Genomic DNA, 20,209 nt, shown 5'->3' with positions numbered 1-20,209 from the left:
AAACTAGCACACCATTGTAAAGCAATTATACTCCAATAAAGATGTAAAAAAAACCAAAAACAAAAAAACAAAAAAACCACAGGGCTGTCTCCCCCGGGGCTGGCTGGCCTCTGGGGGCCCAGGGGGCTCAGCGGGCCCCTGCTCTCTCCCCTAAGGCACACACGTACACAAGCACAACAACACACGTGTTCTTCCGATCAAATACACACTCACTCGTTCATTCCTCTTTGAGGACACATTTTAAACACAGTCACAGAACTGACCCTGCCCAAAGCGAACCACTGTCTCAACGAGGTCCCCGTGGCAGAGCCTGCACGTTCATCTCCACGATGCCCAAGACACGTGTGGAAGCCCTCCTCTGGAGCTGTCTTCAGAGTCAGGTTACGAGGCAACGCGTAAAACTGGGCGCATTATCGTTTAATCGCTCCTGATCCAGACCACCCTTCCCCGACAACTGTATTTCTAAAGGGCGTCAGTCCTGGTTCCACAGATGTGAGCCGTGAAGCCATCCTCAAAGGGCAGAGATTTGCCAACACCGAGGAGAACAGTGCGGTGTTGGGGGACGTTCTTGTAGGTTCTTGGGGGTCTCGGAGGTTCCGAGCCAGGGCGCCACCTTGGGAATAAGGGGTAAACTTCCCAGAGGGGCGACCTGGGTGAACGCACCACCCCTTTACATAGGTGGGCGCTGGGCATGATTATTTTTATTGTTTTCTAAAAGTCAGTTGTATAATGTCATGGCACCTGCTCTGGGCGTGGCCCTGGCCAGGCACATGGCAGCTGGAGAGTCACAAGGTACAGGGCAAGGCCTCTGTCTCCGTCTACCCAATGCGGGAGCCAAGACTCACACCTGCGGAGTCACCTGCGATGGTAGGGGTGGGGCCCGGGATGGCTGGAGAAGGGTGCCGTGAGGGCGGGGGTCAGGGAAGGAGGAGGTGGAGGCGGGGTCTGAACCCCACTTCAAAGAATGTGGCCGGGCTTCCCTGGTGGCGCAGTGGTTGAGAGTCCGCCTGCCGATGCAGGGGACGCGGGTTCGTGCCCCGGTCCGGGAAGATCTCACATGCCGCGGAGCGGCTGGGCCCGTGAGCCATGGCCGTTGAGCCTGCGCGTCCGGAGCCTGTGCTCCGCAACGGGAGAGGCCACAACAGTGAGAGGCCCGCGTGATGAGCGGCAGGGGGCACCGGGGCAGGAGGCAGGGAGGGGACAGGCTCCGAGCGGTCCTGGATGGTGTGTTCAACCTACCTCACAGGGGATGGGGAGAGAAGGGGGAGATGGGGGAGGAGAATTTCAAAGGGATCCAGGCCCGGCAGCAGCCTTCCCGGCTCACTTTGGATCCCTTCTGAGCGTGGCATCCAGAAATACCGCGCATCCTACACAGCTCGGAATTGATTCCACTGCTGAGAGTGTACGACGCAGTTTCACTGTGCCTCAGTTTCTCTATCTAGAAACTAACCATACAAACAACAATAGCTACTGTTCACCGGCCAGCCCCGTTCCAAGGACCTCAACTCTTAATCTAGCCATGCCATAGTTACGTCACTTTTACACGCTCTTGGCTACTGTAGGCCTCCGGCTCTCAGAGCTTAACATGCTGTTTATCTCACCTCAGAGATTGTGGAAGGCTAAAATCAAATAATGCATATAAAAGAGGTCTTTTAATTAAATGACACTCCACCAAAGCTCATTATTGTTGTCGATGTTATTAGCATTTTACTAGGCTTCATCTGCCTCAGGGTAAAGGTTATTTAAGGCCTGAGTACAACATTAAAAAAAAAAAAAGCATCACTTTCAAACATTAGCAGAGGAAAGATCCCGTGGAGACTGGCAAAAGAAAAAGTTACCCAAAGCCTGAAACACGAGAAGGCAGGACATGGGGGTTTTTGTTTGTTTCTTGTACGGGCCACAACGTTCTCAGAAGAGGTCATTAATGGCTTTCTGGTTCCTTGGCGGCAGAAGGAACACAGCACCTTGCCATCGGCGGCATTTTTCACAGACCGGCTGCCCGGGGGTGGACCTGAGTGCACCCAGCTCACATAAAGCATTTATTCAATGCCCAGGAGCAAGTGAATACGACCTGCTCTCTGCCATCAGAAGGCCCAGTGTTTGGAATAAGATACCCTCCTTCCAAAAACAAATGCAAGTAGAGCCCCTGATTCGCCCCTCCCCCCCCACCTCTGAAACCTGTTCCTCCGCAGACGTCCCCACCGTCAACCGCCCATCAACCCACTGGGAAGCTGGAAGCCATCCTTGGTTCTCCCTCTTCATCAACATCCACGGCCAACCCACCCTAAGGCCATCTTGTGACCTCCACTCTCTGACCCACCTTCTCTTTATCTCCGCGAGCGCTGTTATCATTTCTTGCCTGAACGTCCAAAGCCACCTCCCAAGTGGCCTCCTTGGTTCCACTTTGGCTCTCCCCCTTCTCTACCAAGAGATCTTCTAAAAATGTACATAAGATTGCAGTACTTTCCTGCTTAAGCACACTGAACTCAGAGCAATCCAAGTTTCTTTACCAAATCCTACAAGGCCCAGTGGGATGCGGTTCCTGACTGTCTTTCCCACTCAGCATCAGCGTGAAACTGTCTTCTCTCCCCCGAGGAATGGGCAGAATCATACTTACCTTCCAGGACGGTTGTGAGGCCACTAGGAGTGGGGAATACCTAAAACTGCTCTGTAAACCAGAAACTGCTGTACAGTGTAACCTCTATTCCATTATAATTGGGCTTTTGTGTTTTGACTCTTGTTTTCATGGTTTCCAGTTCATTAATATCTTACATTGTTTGCAATTTTATATCCTTTTCAGATATAAGGATATTTATATGCACAAGGTAGTACTGAAAACTACCATGCCAGCATCTTGGTATTCCAAAGATAACAGCCCAGCTACGGTGTGCTTAAAACCTCGACAATATTTGTTCTTCCCAGGGCAGAAAATCAAAGTTTTAACTATGCAGTCAGATTGCCAGAGGCCTAGAGAGAGATCTCATTTAAATGATGAACCAGTTCATTCTCTCACGAAAATGATGCAAGAATGTGATCTTCAACATCTCTCCAACATTTTCAGTAGCAGCAGATAATGTTTATTAAGCCCCTACTTTGTACCAGTCCCTGTATCAAACACTTTTAATGCTTTACCTTTGTTAATCCTGAAAGCAACATTAAGAGGTGTTATAATTGTCCAGACGAGGAAGGTGAAGCTCAGAGAGGTTAAGTAACTTACCTAAGGGCACACCGCTAATGAGAAATGTCCAATCCTCTATTTTAATAGCCCATGTTCTTTTGTTCTACCCTATGTGTGTTGCAGGCAGGAGAACCAGGAATGTGTCTGTCTGTGAAAGGGGAAGAGGGATAATTGGGAGATGGGGGTTTAGGCAAGTACAAGGCCACCAAGCCCTATGGATGCAAGGGATTTGGGGCAGTAGACTCTCCTTAACTTCAAGCTTCACTCCTCCGAGACTTTCGTTCTATCTTGCAAAGTTAGACGATGCCCAACAGGTTTCCCCGTAATCAGTGAAAAAGAGTGTAAGTCTCTCCTGTAAAGGGTCGTCACTGCCTTTTTGTTATTTACACCAAGAAATGTGTGTGTGCATGCATGTGTCTGTGTGTGTCTGAGAGACAGACAGAGAGGCAGAGAAGGCGCTCTGGCCAGAGAGATTCGCAGAGAAGTTTTCCTGTCACTGCACTCACTGTTTGCCAAACAATCACCCACATGGAAATAGCAACAGGACCACCAGGGCAATACCCTCCTTCTACTGTCAGTTCTCTAGTGCCCCAGAACTCGCTGTGCAACTTCATGCAAGTTACCTCCTCCCTCTGGGCCTCAGGTTTCTCATCAGTAAAGTGAAATATCTAGATTCCTAGAATTTCATCCAGCTCTCAGACTGGAGGGATGCTCTCAGATCCATGATCTGTTTTTTTTTTTTCTTTTGCAGTACGCGGGCCTTTCACTCCTGTGGCCTCTCCCGTTGCGGAGCACAGGCTCAGCGGCCACGGCTCACGGGCCCAGCCGCTCCGCGGCACGTGGGATCTTCCCGGACCGGGGCACGAACCCGCGTCCCCTGCATCGGCAGGCGGACTCTCAACCACTGCGCCACCAGGGAAGCCCCCATGATCTCTTTTGCTATCACCACCTCCCTGAGGAGATGGGTAAGTCAGACTGGCCATGGGAGGCTGGGGGAAGGTGCCATGGTTGAGTGAAAGATCCTGGACCAGAGCTATTGACTTTTGACGCCAATTCTAATGTCAGTAGACTCCACCAAGCTGCCTTCAAGGGCGCGGACAGAGCTTGTGCAGGATCTATGCGTGTCTGTCCTCTTAAAACAGAAAGGATAGCACGCCGAAGCCACTGTGTGGGGGGCTCTGGCCACGCCAATGGATCAGTGTTTGAGGGCAGTTCCTTCGTTTATTCCCTCCTCCCTTCCTTCCTCCCTCCCTCCCTCCCTCCCTCTCTCCCTTCCTTCCTTTTCTTTGCAGAGGGAAGAGAACAGGTAGAAGTAGGAGATGCCGCCCAAAAGGTATGGATGGCTTGAAAAACTTGAGATCCCTGCCAGACATAAAAATAACTGAAAACAAAACAAAAAAAAACACACACACAAGCATGATCTGTGCTGTGTGTGTGTGTGTGTGTCTGTGTTGGCGAATGGTAAGATTAAAGAGCTAAGTGTGGAAAAAGCCCTCACGGCCACTTGTATTTCCTAGTTACTCTGTGTTTTATATGTTTGCACAAATCAATGAGTTTCCTATTAAACAACAGGCCAATTTTCACGTTAGAGGGAAAGAAGCTCCCCCACTAAGACGCACCAGCTGGGAGAGTTGAACTCACGACTCAACCTTCTCCACGTCTATCTGTTCCCTGGGATCCGGCACCAACAGTGCTACTATTCCAGGGCGCTTACGGGCAAACAGAACACTGGCCAGGCCAGAACCCACGCAGAACCCCAGTAGGCTGGGATCCAGCAGCAGACCACCGTTTTCACCCCAGGAGCTCAGCCTTCAAGAACTGCAATGGTCCCTGCTTACACGAGGGGTCCCTTCAAAGTGGGTGAAACGAGACGCGCAGCAAGCAGGCTGTCCCGCGGGTGTGAACCAAGGGCCACTGCCGGCAGGGGACAATTTGTGGGGAACTAATGAAAGCCTCCTCCAACCCCAAATCCCACCCCCAACCTGGGTGGTGACCCCTCTCTGAACCTGGCTGGAAACTCTCCCGACACTCCAGGCAGAGACAAAGACAGGCCTCGTGGGGTAAAGAAAATAGCCCAAGCTTCCCTCTAGAAAGTCCTCGTGGTATTTGTAGCAAGTGCAATCTCAGACGATCACTTAATCTCATCCTTTGTTTTTGAATCTGCAAACCCTATATAATAATGAGAGACATGGATTGTAGACATCTAGCACAGGGCCTGGCATGTAGGGTGTATCATACTAAATGGTAGCTGTTATTATAATATCTCAATAATTTCGAAGGTCTCTGTTAAAAGTTCATGTGCTGACAGGACTGCTCCGCCCCGGCCGTCGCCCACGAGTAAAGATGCCTTTGCTGGCTGGCTCGGGAAATGAGCTAGGGCAGTGGTTCTCCAAGTGTGGTTCCCTGCATCACCTGGGAATTCGTTTGAAGTGCGCATTTGTGGACCCCCCTCTGAACTACTGAATCAGAAATTCTGGGGGTGGTGCCCAGTCATTTCGCACCCCCGCCCCGTGACTCTGACGCCTGCCAAAGCTGGAGAACTATTGAGCTCAGCAATGACTGCCAAGTCTGGCTGATGAGCAGAATTTCCTGGGAGTGTTTAGAGGAGAAAGGCAGGTCCCTGGGCCCATCTCCCAGGGACTCAGAGTCATCAGGTTCTGGGAAGCTGCCTGGGAGTCAGCATTTTAACAGGCTCCTCAGGGGATTCCACTGAGCTAGAGGTTGGGTTTGTTGGGGAGAGGGGAGCACAGAGGCTGGGAGAGACCCAGGGATGGGGGTTCCTGGGAAGGGACTGGGAGGGCAGGCCTGGCAGAGCTGGGGGTGCTGAGATGTAAGACACACTGAAGACCAAAGTTTTCATAGTTCTATAGATTTATGAGATGGAATCTCCTACCATCTTCTCATTTTCCATCCAGGGAAACTGAGCTCCAAAGAGAAGTGACTATTCTAAGTCCATGCAGCTCATGCTTGGAAGAGCTGGGACTGGAGCCAGAGGTCTCCCTTCCAGAGCCAGCGCCCTTTCCACCGAGCCCCACAAGCTCACGCTCACGTGTTCCCTCCCTCTCAGCATCTCTCTCTGCACTGAGCACTGAATCCACGCGCATTCCCTCAGTGTTGACCGTGAGGGTGAGATCTAGGGAGGAGTTGGAGTCAGACCTCAGACCTGAGTGCAAATCTAGCCTCAGTCACTGAGTAGCTGAGCCATCAAGTCACCCTCTCAAGGCCTCAGTTGCCATATCTGTAAAATGGGGATAAAGTCTGACGTCACAAAGCTGCCGAGCAGGTCAGCAGCCGATGACTCAGGCGAAGGTGCTTTCCAAGCTGTCCGTCACCCCCACAAGCACAGGGGCTAGAGAAGGAGCAGGGCTCACTATGACCTCTTGCCTAGAAGCACTTACCATCTAGCCGAGGCAGAAGAAACACACTCAAGGCAACTGGAGAACGAGGAAGCGCTCAGCTCCACGCCGAGTGCGAGTGCGAGGTCACGCTTCAGTGCCTCTGCTCGGGCGCCGCTCTGCCTGGAACACCGGCCCCCAACACCCTGTGGGTACAAGAATGCCCGGTCATTAGGCTCACAGTCTGGGCCTGACTTTCCCCACCCGGGAAGGCAGGAAGTAAAGCTCGTTCGGCTCTATGGCCCCAGAATGTCTACATCTCAAAGGTGCGCCCAGGAAGTGGCTGATGCAGGTAGGGAGGCTTCTGGTCAGAGGGGCCTTAGAGACCTGGAAGGGCCTTTTCAGGGGGGCACGCGCCTCAGAGAATTCCTGTAATGCCCCACGGGGGCAAGCACAGTGGGGACAAGGGCTTCAAACCAGCCAGAAGCCATCAGCCGACTCCCGGCCCTCCTACAGGCCCCCAGCGTGTCTATCATCCACCCCAGGGACCAAGGCTCTCAGGTGGGGTTGGCGGTTCCTTCACGGTCAGGAGGGGAGGAAAGTGAAACAGGAAGCATCAGCTCCACGCGAAGCGGCACCGAGATCTACAGAATAAGGGAAGACACTAAGCCAAGGGCAGGCGCACAGGAAACAGCGATCCAAACTAGGGCTCCCGAGGATCTGGTCATTTGTTTCTCCTGTTTCTCACTCTTCTGGTCTGGAGGATCCAAGGAGGTGTCCAGAGGGAACAGGGCACTGCAGAGTGAAGAGCTCTAGAGACGGGAAATTTCTCCCACTGCCCCTAGGAGCAGTGTGGCCTTGATCATACCACGTCAGTTCTCAGGGCCTTTAAAATGGGTACCAGGTGAATAAGGAACTGGTGGCTCATTTTCCCCTGGAGGATAAAGCAAAGAACACAGCTAGCAGAGTGAATGCCCCTGGTCCAGCCAAGCAAAATAGGTTCAAAGCTGGCTCTGGGTCATGGCTGTGGTCTCTCCGTGGAAAACTGATAATAACAATGATGGTGTTGAGGGTGACAGCTCGTCTTTGCTGAGTGTGTCCTGGGCACCAGGAGCCGGGCAAGCACTTTTCATTCATTACGCTGTTCAATCCTCGCAATGACCCTTACGGCGGATACTATCGTTATTCCCATTTTACAGTTGGGAAAACTGATACTCAGAGAAGTTACACCTGGGATCGTGGTCTGGTGGGTGGGGGAGGCAGGATTTGAACCCAGACTGTCGGATTCCAGAGCCCACCTACTTTCCTACTGGAATCTTCTGAACCTGCGAGTCGGTATTCCACAGCTGGGAAATATGGGAGGATCTAGAAAGGCAATTACAATAATCATGTTCTAGACCCAGGACTAAGTCTGGAAAGAAAGATCACATTTGGAGCAAAAATTCAAAGTCTGCTGAATTATTCGCAGTACAGGAAACACAACTCAGGGACTTGGTTTAAATAGGCAGATCGGGTGTCCTGGAGGCAGCCCAGGCCTTCAGGGTAGACACCCTGGATTCTCGGCCACTGCCCCCGTGCACCAGCCTGCTTAGCTGGGGTCAGGCAGCTGCTCTCCAGTCCATTTTCTCCTCCATCAGGCATGCCAGGATATTCCTGCCTTCACCACCTCGCAGGTGGGCCCAGGTTAGCTGAGTCCCAGCAATGTCCACCTTCTCTCACCCCCAATTTTAAAAGATTTTGTCTCTCATACAGTAATTAGTTTCTCCATTAACAAAATAGCGAAGCATTTGTGTAAGTGCCGAAGTTTCTGATCAAAACAAAGTAACCGGGCTTCCCTGGTGGCGCAGTGGTTGAGAGTCCGCCTGCCGATGCGGGGGACGCGGGTTCGTGCCCCGGTCCGGGAAGATCTCACATGCCGCAGAGCGGCTGGGCCCGTGAGCCATGGCCGCTGAGCCAGCGCGTCCGGAGCCTGTGCTCCGCAACGGGAGAGGCCATAGCAGTGAGAGGCCCGTGTACCGCAAAAAAAAAAAAACCAAAAAAACCAAAAAAAAAAACAAACCAAAAGATCCCCAAAGTAACCATTGTCACCCACTTCCAGCCCAGAGCGAAAACAAAACAACCCTCAAACCCCCTACCACACCACAATATTTTTAGGCAGCCAGTGCCACTATATCCTGGGTACTGTACAACGTCCACTGGTTTCTGGAATACTGACTCCCACTATGTGGACTTTTAGGAAAACACTGGCCTAAACAATTTCTGAGGTCTCCTCCAGCACCAAGTTCAACAAGTCTACAAAATCGATGCTGTCTCTTCGTGTGCTTGGCTAATTGTGAATGTGTAGTCACCGTTCTTCTTTTGTTTGCTCAGTCCTAGAAATGCAAAACCAGGGAGGACCCTTGGAGTCTAAAGGAGGTCATCTAAGGATACCCGTTGCGCAGGCCTCTGCCACTTCACACCGAGGGTGGAAAACACAGGGAACTCCTTGGGCCCGAGAGGCTGTAGCAGCTAAAACTATAAACAAGTTCAAGAAGTGTTTAGATGGACTCATGGAGGAGGGGACGACGGGTGAGGGGAATTAGGAGCATCGGGTCTCGTCCTTATACCCCTGCAGCTTTCCGTTTCCTGCTAGCAATACAGTATCTGACGGGCAGAACACTGACGGTTCCACTGACAGCATAGCTGATGTTCTCATGCAAGGAGATTAAAAGAGGAAGGAAAACAAACAAAGAAAAAAAGAAACGAGTGTATATGATAGTTTCCTGCTTTGACATCTAACTTCTACGATCAGAAAAAAAGAAAAATTTCCATTGTCGGAAATCTAGAAATAGAAGAGGAAATGTAATCTCTGATTCCACGTCTAAGGATTAACTGCATTAACATTTTGCTATGTTTCCATCTGTGTGCCTGTTTTTTTTTTTTTTGCGGTACGCGGGCCTCTCACTGTTGTAGCCTTTCCCGTTGCGGAGCACAGGCTCCGGACGCGCAGGCTCAGCGGCCATGGCTCACGGGCCCAGCCGCTCCGCGGCATGTGGGATCTTCCCGGACCGGGGCACGAACCCGTGTCCCCTGCATCGGCAGGCGGACTCTCAACCACTGCGCCACCAGGGAAGCCCTGTGTGTCTGTTTTTTAAAAAATAAAAACTCTATGTACAACATGTATCCTGCATTTTTCATTTAACATTGAAAAGAATCACATTACTTAATAGACATACTGTTGACTTAAGGATTTATACTACTTATTTACTTAAGAATGAATTTATTTAATCGTTGAATTATTTTATCATTCACCTCTTGTTGGACATTGTTTCTCTTTTCCTAATTTTCTACCGTATAAATAATGCTGGGATAGACATGCCTACTGACTTCTCTTTGGAGAAATAACAGCAAATCTCAAAATCTTGGAGTGCACCATTTAATAAGTTTCTCTTACATAGACGAAGGGCAGGTGAGGGACAGGCTGGCGAGGACTTCCCCAGGGAGCCCTGAGTCTTGCTACAATACCATTTTAAAGGCTCAGTGCTTCTGGTACTCCCCCATCCCGCCGTTTCCCCTCCTTCTCCACAGCTATTTATTCATGCTGAAGACTCTTGCCTTGGTCCCTGCAAAACAGAGCGCTTAGAGAGCTAAAGAGACCCGCAGAGAGCTGAAGAGACTCGCAGCCACAATAAGGAGCTACAGGATAGCACAGGGAACTCTCCTCAATACTCTGTAATGGCCTATATGGGAAAAGAACCTAAAAAAGAGTGGATATACGTATATGAAGAACAGATTCACTTTGCTGTACACCTGAAACTAACACAACATTGTAAATCAATTATACCCCAATGAAAATTAAAAAATTAAATTAAATTAAAATAAAATTATATATACTAAAAAAAAAAAAGACATTCGCAGCCACTGGGCTGCAGCTTCCCAGGACGTGGCCCTTATTAGAAATGCAAATCCTCAGCTAACAAACCCCAAACACCCAGCTCACCAGCCCCCCTCGCCGCCTGCCCGGTCGGGTGGCCCCTGTCTTCCATTTTACCTGAATGGGCTGAAAGGGAGTTGGCTGGGCTGTGGATGAGTCATCTGAGAAGGAAAGGGTCTGCCTGAAATGGAATCGTCTCCTCAGGGTTTCAATTTTACCCAATAAGAGGAAGTCAGTTCCTTTCTTCCCAGCCTTAACTCTACTAAAAGCCATTAAGCACTGCCAGGGACAGGAGACATTTATCTGTTGGTGAGCGTGAATGCTGCGTTCTGTACCTCCAGCTGGGATGGAAATTAAGCTGTTTACTTGGTGGCCACCCCAAGGGACCGAAAGGAAGCTCTAACGTGATGGTACTTCTGAAATGCATTTTTAAAATCTCAGAGTCTCGGCCTCCATTCCTGCCTGTAAAATCATCAGGAATTTGCAAAATTCATTTAGCTGAATTACACCCTGACCAGCACTGAGCACCAAATGCAAATGGGGTGACCAGCAGGTGACCTCACCGAACCGGTTCTTGTTTTGGAAAGGGTGGTGGGCATCTGAAGGCTGTTGCGGTTGCAGTCAGGCTAGCTTTTACGATAACCAAGATCAAAGAGAGGTTTGGTACTGGTTTCCCAGGTGCGCTTCCTCTGCGTGTTCAGTCACATTCAAAACTTCACATGATAGAGCCCCTTTATGTAGGGCAGGCCACCCCCACAATATGTCTCAGTGACGTATTGATTACTTTGAATGAAAGTTACTTGAGAAACAGCCGGTGGCAAGAAATGACATTTAAAAAACCCATTCTGATCCCCAACTTTCCCCCTGAAAGTGGGGCATAAATCTCCCATGTGAAGGTACCCTCCCTATATCAGGAGGATAGAAAACATCCTTCTCACCAGAGTTAGGAAAGTCAAGGCTAAGAAAGCTATAGAAACAAACTTTGTTACTTCTTCATTAGTCCGCTACCCCAAGCACAAGCCCCTTTGTTTTGCTCTATCTTCACAAAGAACTGTTTCTTCTTTGTCAAAAAGTGATATATAAACAGCCTGCTTTGGTCACTTGAGGGAGGGCATCCCGTTTCTACAGAACCTCCATGCCTATGAATAAAATTGGCTTTTTCTCCTGTTAATTGGTCATGTGTCAATGTAACGATTAGACCAGACAAAAGAACTCAAGAGGGGTAGGGGGAAATTTCCCCCTTTCCGTCCCCCTCGACGTGGCATGAGCAGGTTCTCCCTGTCTAGAACGACAAGCCCACTTCCTCATCAACAGACTTCCCTTCACAATTGGTCCATGCCACTCCTTCCGCCAGTCTGGGGGCCATTGCTACTTCAAAATGCCACTCCAAACTTACCTTTTACATGCAGAAAACCTGTCAGGCTGAATTCCATCTGAGGTCATTTATTTTGTATCCTTTTGGCACTCTTAACACTCAGAGCCCTCAACATGACTTTGCTTGTACATTTGGTCTCACCCCTAAGTTCCTTAGCACCGGAAGGTGGAGCCAGTCTTTTATGTTTGGTCCCTGCTACACTGAATGTTTGTGTCCCCCACCAAAATCTATATGTTAAATCCTAATGCCCAAGGGTGATGGTATTAGGAGGTTGGGGCCTTAGAGAGGTAATTAGGTCATAAGGATGGGGTCCTCATGAATGGGATTAGTGCCTTTACAAAAGAGACCCCAGAGAGCTCCCTTGTCCCTTCCTCCATGTGAGGACACAGCGAGAAGACAGCCATCTATAAACCAGGAAGTGGGCCCTCACCAGATACTGAATCTGACAGCCCCTTGATTTTGGACTTTAAGCCCACAGAACTGTGAGAAATAAGTTTCTGTTGTTTATGAGCCATATACCCAAAACACCATAGACTCAGTCCATGGCATTTTGTTATAGCAGCCCAAAGGGACTAAGGGTCCCAACAGTGCTTAAGTAGAGAGACTCTTGCCCTGCTCCTAGAATAAGGTGGGAGAGTTTTCATATTGTTCTTATTCTTATTTTCTAATTTATATGAATGTATATGTGCGCATATCCTTCTAAAGGGAATATAAACACGTTAAATAAATTCTGAAAAGTACAGTTCCAACCACTCTAACCACTGTTGTAAGTTCTTAAAGTTCTTTAGTGAGAGTAAAAGGTAACGGGCCTCGCTTACATGCGAATTCTGCAGTCAAACAAATGATTTTGGATTTGCAGATTTGGAGTTAAAGGTGTATCATAAGATGCCCTTGGTAGTGTAGTGGTGATTAAGAGGATGCACTCTGTCTGCGTTGAATTCTGGCTCAGCCACTCAACAGCTGTGTGACTTTGGGCAAGTTACTTAACGTCTCTGACTTTGGGCATACCCAGATTCTTTAAAAAATGTCCTTCTACTACACATACCCTTTATATATTCCTCGTTTTACCTAATGTCCCATGCAAGTATCTACCCTTATTATTACACAGTTCTCATAACCAACATTAAAATAGTCGTGCAATATTCTAGTCAACACTGGTGCAGAGTTGAGTAAATGTTTTCTAACTTTTTGCTGAAATTCAGTATTTCAATGACTGTTTAAAAGAAGATCAATACCCTCAATCTGTGGGATCAATGAATTAGTATCTGCCATCTCCTGGATACTCTGTGTAAAACAGAAGCCAGCCCACAAGACCCTGGTAGACCCCAAACCCACTGTACTTTATGTTCCCAATGAGAACAACCTGGCACTAGTCATCCAAGAGCCCATTCACATATACAATCCATCATCCTCAGGGAGGGGTGGGGAAAATATCAGATGAAATAGACCATGCAGCCCTTCGGGGCAGCACCGCCCTGCCCCCCACCCCATCCCATAGTCCATCTTGGCCCACGTGCACTGGGGCTGCCTCCGTGCATCCACTCCCATCCGTACCCCGCACAGTCATCTCACGACAGCACGGGCGGCTCTCCGTCAAACAGGTGTGTTGTGGGAGGGCGTCTCCTGAGGTTCCGCGGCCAGACACTGGGGGCAACACTTCAGTCATGGCTTTCCCCGTCTTCCCAGGTTTTGGTTTTTCTTTCGATCAGTCCTCTCATTCTTTTTCCACACAACGACCCAGGCTGAGCTGGTTTGAGGACACACCCTCCCTTACGGCAGTCGCTCCTGAGGGATGTGTGTAGGAGGAGGACACACACACACTCACGCACGCACACACACTCTACAGGAATTTTTGCTTCATTCCTCCTGAGCCCAGGTCTGTGTTTCTGCCCTGAGGTCAGAGCTGCCCTCGCCACAGACATCAGCGCCCACTTCACAGAGGTCCCTTTGTTCCACGCACACTGCACCTCACTCTTGACCGGAACCTTCTAGCTGCCCCCCCAGGGCTCTCCTCTGTTCCAGCTCTTTTCTCCCTCATCTTGTCTCTGTTCTTAATACTTTCCAGGGGCCTGTTGGCCCCATCCTACCATTTCCTGATCACTTGCTTATGGATTCTCTCCTTTTATTCCCTAAAGATTCTGATTCTGAAGTCTGATCTGGGTCACCCTGGGCCTCAGTTTTCTCATCAGTAAAACAGGGTTATGTTAGTACTGACCTGCTTCCCAGAGGTGTGTGAGGATTAAAGGAGATAATACAGGTACGGCACTGGGCACAGCGCTTGGCTCCGAGAAAGCATGCAAATGTTAGCAATTATTACCTTTATCATTATCATCATTAATTAGAATAATGAATAACAACCCTCAGTTTTTCTAAAAAGCCGGAGGTTCTCCCATAGCTTGTCATTCCTAAATTCCTCCATCTCAGACTTCCTAACCTCCCCCTAGGAATCCTACTCAACCCCACACCCTGATCTCCTGATTGGTTTTCTTTTCTCTGGACTTGAAAAAAATAACAAATCTGGATTAAGAGTCAGGAGATCTGAATTCTACTGTCATGAAAGAGTGAAAAGGGCTTGTGACCCTGGGCAAGTAATGGTCTTTCTGGGTTCCATCTCCTTCACCTGAAAAATGAGGAGATTGGACCAGAATAGCATTTTCCCAAGCATGTTCTGGAAGCTTCCATCACACTCGTGCTCCCCCCGCCCCCCGCCCTGAGCCCCTCTGGCCACAGCAGTGCCATAAGTCACCAACCTAGCACCCAGCTCCACCTCACTTAGCTCATCGTCAGAGCTGGGATACTGTCTACACTGCCTGGTGCCTCAGTAGATGATTACAGGGCTGATCCAGTCCCTTTCATTAAAAAAGAGGTTTGAAATTGGTGTAAATCTCAGCTCTGTAAGGGAGGAAAATGAACTGTCAGCTCTGCTGAAAAACTAGGACAAGGTTCTCTTTAGCAAGTCTCCAGGTACTGTTCAGGCAATCACTGGGTATCACGAGCCTTAAAATATACCCCTGCCTGGTACAATGTCTCCTGATTAAGCTGCCTGCCAGGCCTGGGGTATTTCAGGCGGGAATGGTGTATTTTAAAACCACACAATTACTAGTAGTTTGGAAGAACCTTTTGAAACACCATGCCAATCATTTAATTCATTTTCCAAGTCCTTTTTAAATGCAAAATATGCTAATACGTTGTTGGAGTATCCAGCAGAGAAACCTGCTAGAGACTGGGGCCTCTCTTGCTTGGAGGTTAAGTGGAGGGCTGGTGGGAATGGGGCGCAGCGAGAAGAATGGCCCATTTTCCCGCCGATGCCACTGGGCTCAAGTGTTTCTTTGTGTTCCCTTCAGCTGCGAAAAGGTGCGATCACCCTCACAGGCACAGATTTGGGGCATAATGGGCTTCTTTTCTGCCCAAAGCCCAAGTCCTGCCCCTGGTAAGTAAGACATGTCCTTGAGTTGTCTGCTAGCTCCTCCTGGTGAAGAGGGGACAATGAAGGAGGGAATAAAGACAGGGTGAGACAAATTGATGGCTTGAAGGAATAAATTACTTTAGGCCCGGAGGGGCTGCTGCAGCCTTTGAAAAAATGATATAAACCAGCAAGTCTCCATTTCTCTTACCTATACAAGGGAGGAGGATAAATGACAGACCAGGGGTCTCTCTTAGAGGATTCAGGTGGGTCAGCCTCTTTACCAAATATTACACCCATTTTGCCAAAATCCGCGGGCTACTCTGTACCTACTTCGTAACTGATTCCATAATCTCATTCAAAGTTGCTGTTGCTGCTTATTTTTAATAAGTACACGTTACTGGTCCTACTCTGTATACCCAGCGCTGTGCTGGTCTTGGTGGGACGGGGGCAGCACACAGGAGTACAACACGGGGATCTAGCCCCTTATAGCTATCTTTAATTGAGCCTCTGCTATCTTCCAGGGACAATAAATGCCTGGACTGCAGAGGGAAAACCACACATCCACGCCCGAAGGAAGCGAGGCAGGCGTGGCAGCATCCCCACCTGTCCGAGTGGGAAAGCCGGAATGCAGCCTGCCGAGGCTCTGGCCCAGGCCTTGCAAACAGGTGGCTGACGCTGGATTTGGCCCTTAGATATGTTTTCTTTGACTTTATACACTGCTTTAAACATTTTGGGAATACCTCCTAAAAATCAAGATTTCCAGCATAAAAAATGAATAAGGAGCTCCCTGGCCTCACTGAATCCATATCCCTGCATGGGAACAGTCAGTGGGAGTTCAGTGGCCAGTATCCGCTTTAGACTGGGCGTGGATGCTCTAACTTGCCCACGTCGCCGCCACTCCTGTGACTTACCCCTAGCTCGCCTCCCTCATTCTCTTCACCTGCCTGACCTCTGTATGCATTTGGGTGTGCAAGCCTGACTCAGGACAGGCCCCTTACTCGCAAATGAGCATTCTGAGGCCCAGAGAGGTTGAGACAGAGAGAAGCACAGGTCTCTGCTGGACACCTGGGTCTGTGCTATTTTTACTATGTCATCATGGGCAACCTAGGGGTACGTGGTGCATGAAATAGACGAGGACCGTCATAACTACTCGATGGACAGAGGAACAAATGAATGAACGGATGGACCAGCCCAAGCCATAGATGCAGGCGTGCAGGGGCCATGGTGGGTAGGGGGCTGGAGGAGGCTTTATGAAGCGGATAGAAAGAGAACAGGCCTGAAAGAGCTCAGGAAAGGAGTAAAGAGTTCCCAACTGACTTGAGGACCTGGAACCCCATTTATTTAGTTTAGTTTTTGTGACTTTTAAAATGTGTTTTTATTGTAAAATAGGACATAGAAATAGAAAAGCATTCCCACCAACAGTGCAAGAGGATTCCCTTTTCTCCACACCCTCTCCAGCCACTATGGAACAGTATGGAGGTTCCTCTAAAAACTAAAAACAGAACTACCATATGACCCAGCAGTCCCACTACTGGGCATATACCCTGAGAAAACCATAACTCAAAAAGAGTCATGCACCACAATGTTCATTGCAGCTCTATTTACAATAGCCAGGACATAGAAGCAACCTAAGTGTCCATCGACAGATGAATGGATAAAGAAGATGTGACACATGTATACAATGGAATATTACTCAGCCATAAAAAGAAATGAAATTGAGTTATTTGTAGTGAGGTGGATGGACCTAGAGACTGTCATACAGAATGAAGTAAGTCAGAAAGAGAAAAACAAATACCGTATGCTAACACATATATATGGAATCTAAAAAAAAAGAAAAAAGAAAAATGGTTCTGAGGAACCTAGCGTCAGGAAAGGAATAAAGACGCAGGCATAGAGAATGGACTTGAGGACACGGGGAGGGGGAAGGGTAAGCTGGGACGAAGTGAGAGAGTGGCATGGACATAGATACACTACCAAATGTAAAATAGATAGCTAGTGGGAAGCAGCCACATAGCACAGGGAGATCAGCTCGGTGCTTTGTGACCACCTAGAGGGGTGGGATAGGGAGGGTGGGAGGGAGACGCAAGAAGGAGGGGATATGGGGATATATGTATACGTATAGCTGATTCACTTTGCTATAAAGCAGAAACTAACACACCATTGTAAAGCAATTATACTCCAGTAAAGATGTTAAAAAAAAAAAAGAAATAGAAAAGCATATAACACACAAACATACAAATTATTTTCAACTATTTATGATTTTTTTTTGGTCTTGTTTTCTTTCTAAAAGCCATCAAAGCTACTTCAAAATCAGGGTTTTCTGTGCTTTTCAATCTGTACTCCCTGCAGAGTAAGAAACTACCCTACCCCTTCCAGCCTGATATGGTGTAGCAGAAACATCAGGGGGCAAGCAGCTGGGAGACCCGGGGTTCAGTCCCAACTTAGATGCATGGGGAAGGTGGTTTACCCTCTGACCTCAGATGGGGAGACAGGACCAGATCTCTCTGAGGTGCCAATGTTCCAGTGCTGTAGGATTCTGTAAGGCCAGGAACGCTGGGGAGAACAGAAGGAAACTGCTAGGATGTCCAGGAAAGGAAAGTTAGTGATCCAGTCACTTACTGGCTCAGGCCAGAAGCAAAACTGTCATCATGGCTGCATTAGAACCTGAAACCAGTCACCAGAATCTGTCCTAGATCCCTCCAGGTAATAAGATGTTGGTGAAAAGGGAATTTAGAGGTCATGGGCTCCAGGCCAGCTGAGTACAAGTAGTTTGGATGAGGGATGTGACTTGCCCAGGGTCTGACCCTGAGTATTAAATTGCATCCCAAAGGCTTTTCCTTCAGCCTTTATTCCAAGCATGGGCTCTTGCAAGGGCCAGAGGCCTGGGGACGTGAGTAGGAAGGCTTCTTGGGCCAGGCCTCTCCTTCATGAACGGGCATACACTTAAACTTTTGACAGTCCCTGCAAGACACCTATGTGGCTATCTGAATTTGGGACTACAACACACATACGTGGCTGTCTGACTTTGGGCCTACAACACAGGTAGAATACCCTGAATTAATGTATTTTAAATGTAAACCTGCAGGAAGCTTACAAGACGATTCTATAGCATTGTATTTTGGATGTCAAAAGAGTTAACCTGCTGGTTTAATTATTTTACAGATCTTCAATTTCTATAATCAGTTTTAATATTTTTTTTCATATTTTAACATGCCAGGAGTCTAAAAAATGTGGATGTGGCCCGAGTCTCTCTCGATCTCGGTGAGGACTGACCCCAGGGCAGAACTTGAACACCAGAACCTGCGGGAGGCCCCTTCAGTCGCTGAATGGAAATGGGGATGGGGAGAGTGCAGTAAAACGAATATGGAACACTTCGGTCCCAGCCAAGGCAACCTGCACTCCCCATGTGCTTTCTAAGTGCCAGGAATGTCCAACAGCCGGCACAGAGATGGCCAGGCTCTGCCCGTGAGGCAGTCATGGCCTAGCCAGCCAGCCAGACACTGAATGAGCTATAAAGTGACGTGACAAGTACTGCAACTGAGAGACGCAGAAAGTGCTGGGGCATGTGTGGGGAGAACGTACATTCACCTGAGGGTGGACCAACAAGCAGATGATGTGTTGGGAGGTGTGGCGCACGGAACAACGCCCCCTCCAAATATGCCACGCCCTAACCCCCAGTACCTGTGAATATGTCCCCTTACATGCCAAAGGGTCTTTGCAGATATGATTAAGGTTGTTGCCAAGGGGAGATTATTCTGGCCTATCCGGATGGGCCCAGTGTAATCACAAAGGTCCTGAGAAGTGAAAGAGGGAGGCAGGAGGGTCAAAGTCAGAGCGAAGCAGCTCGAGAAAGACTCAGTCGGCACTGCTGGCTTGGAAGATGGAGGAAGGGGCTGTGAGGCAAGGAATACAGGCAGCTCTAGAATCTGGAAAAGACAAGGAAATGAATTCTCCCTTAGGGCCTCCAGAAGACAGAGTCCTGCCAACGCTGTGCTTTTAGCCCAGTGAGACCCATTTCAGACTTCTCACCTCCAGAACTGTCAGAGAACACGTGCGTTGCCTTAAGCCACCATGTTTGTGGTAGTTTGTCACAGTAGCCCCGGGAAACTAAGGCAGGAGTATAACCCAAATAAGAGACAGGAGTCTTGGTGGACCAGTCCTGAATTGGCCAACTGCCCTCTGAGAGCCTCTATTTCTCCCTCCAAAAAACAGGGGCACTGGGTAGATGGCCTCTGTCATCCCTTCCCTTTCTGACACTTGGCATCTGCTGTACCAGATGGCTGGCAACTGGTGGTGAGAGTTGACAGAAAACAGCATGTCCCAGAGTGTGTTTGGTGGAATTTAAGTTCTATGGGCTGTGGATGAGGGTTAGTCAGAAAAGAGGGTTATTCACGCAGCAAATCATTACCGAGCACTTCCCAGGCACTGTTCTAGGCACGGGGGAGTCAGTGGTGAACCAGGACAGACAAGGTCCCTGCCCTCGTAGAATTCAGAGCAGAGGAGTGAGCGAACTAGTGAAGAAGCCCATTTCCACTGGTCAGCAGACCACGGAGGAGATGAAACCTGGTGATGAGACAGAGTGGGACGGGGAGGCCTGCCACTCTCGGCAGGGTGGTCAGGGCTGGCCTCCCAGGGTCAAATGTGACTTGGTCCTACGTGACGTGAGATGAGCTGGACATTTAAAGAAAAGGGGAGGGCTTCCCTGGTGGCGCAGTGGTTGAGAGTCCGCCTGCCGATGCAGGGGACACGGGTTCGTGCCCCAATCCGGGAAGATCCCAGATGCCGCGGAGTGGCTGGGCCCGTGAGCCATGGCCGCTGAGCCTGCGCATCCGGAGCCTGTGCTCCGCAAGGGGAGAGGCCACAACAGTGAGAGGCCCGCGTACCGCAAAAATAAATAAATAAATAAATAAAGGGGAAAGAAGGATGAAAAAATACTGAGCTAAATAGAGCTAAACAGAATTATGTATGAAGGAGTCCTGAGCGTTTGAACATATTGATTGGT

General features: G+C 49.1%; 1 protein-coding gene across 1 annotated transcript in view; it reads right to left on the bottom strand.

The window, feature by feature from the left end:
* The window catches only part of ZHX2 (zinc fingers and homeoboxes 2), a 173,396-nt gene that overhangs the window by 114,935 nt on the left and 38,252 nt on the right, over nt 1-20,209 (bottom strand). Inside the window, exon 2 of the mRNA XM_060128335.1 lies at nt 6,577-6,719. The gene's annotated coding sequence lies outside the window, so the exon portion shown is untranslated. The remainder of the gene's footprint in view (nt 1-6,576; nt 6,720-20,209) is intronic.

Source organism: Lagenorhynchus albirostris, chromosome 17, assembly GCF_949774975.1.
Source record: "Lagenorhynchus albirostris chromosome 17, mLagAlb1.1, whole genome shotgun sequence".
Lineage (NCBI taxonomy): Eukaryota > Metazoa > Chordata > Mammalia > Artiodactyla > Delphinidae > Lagenorhynchus > Lagenorhynchus albirostris.
Note: the sequence above shows the minus strand (reverse complement) of the source record. Positions and strands in the feature narration are given on the sequence as shown.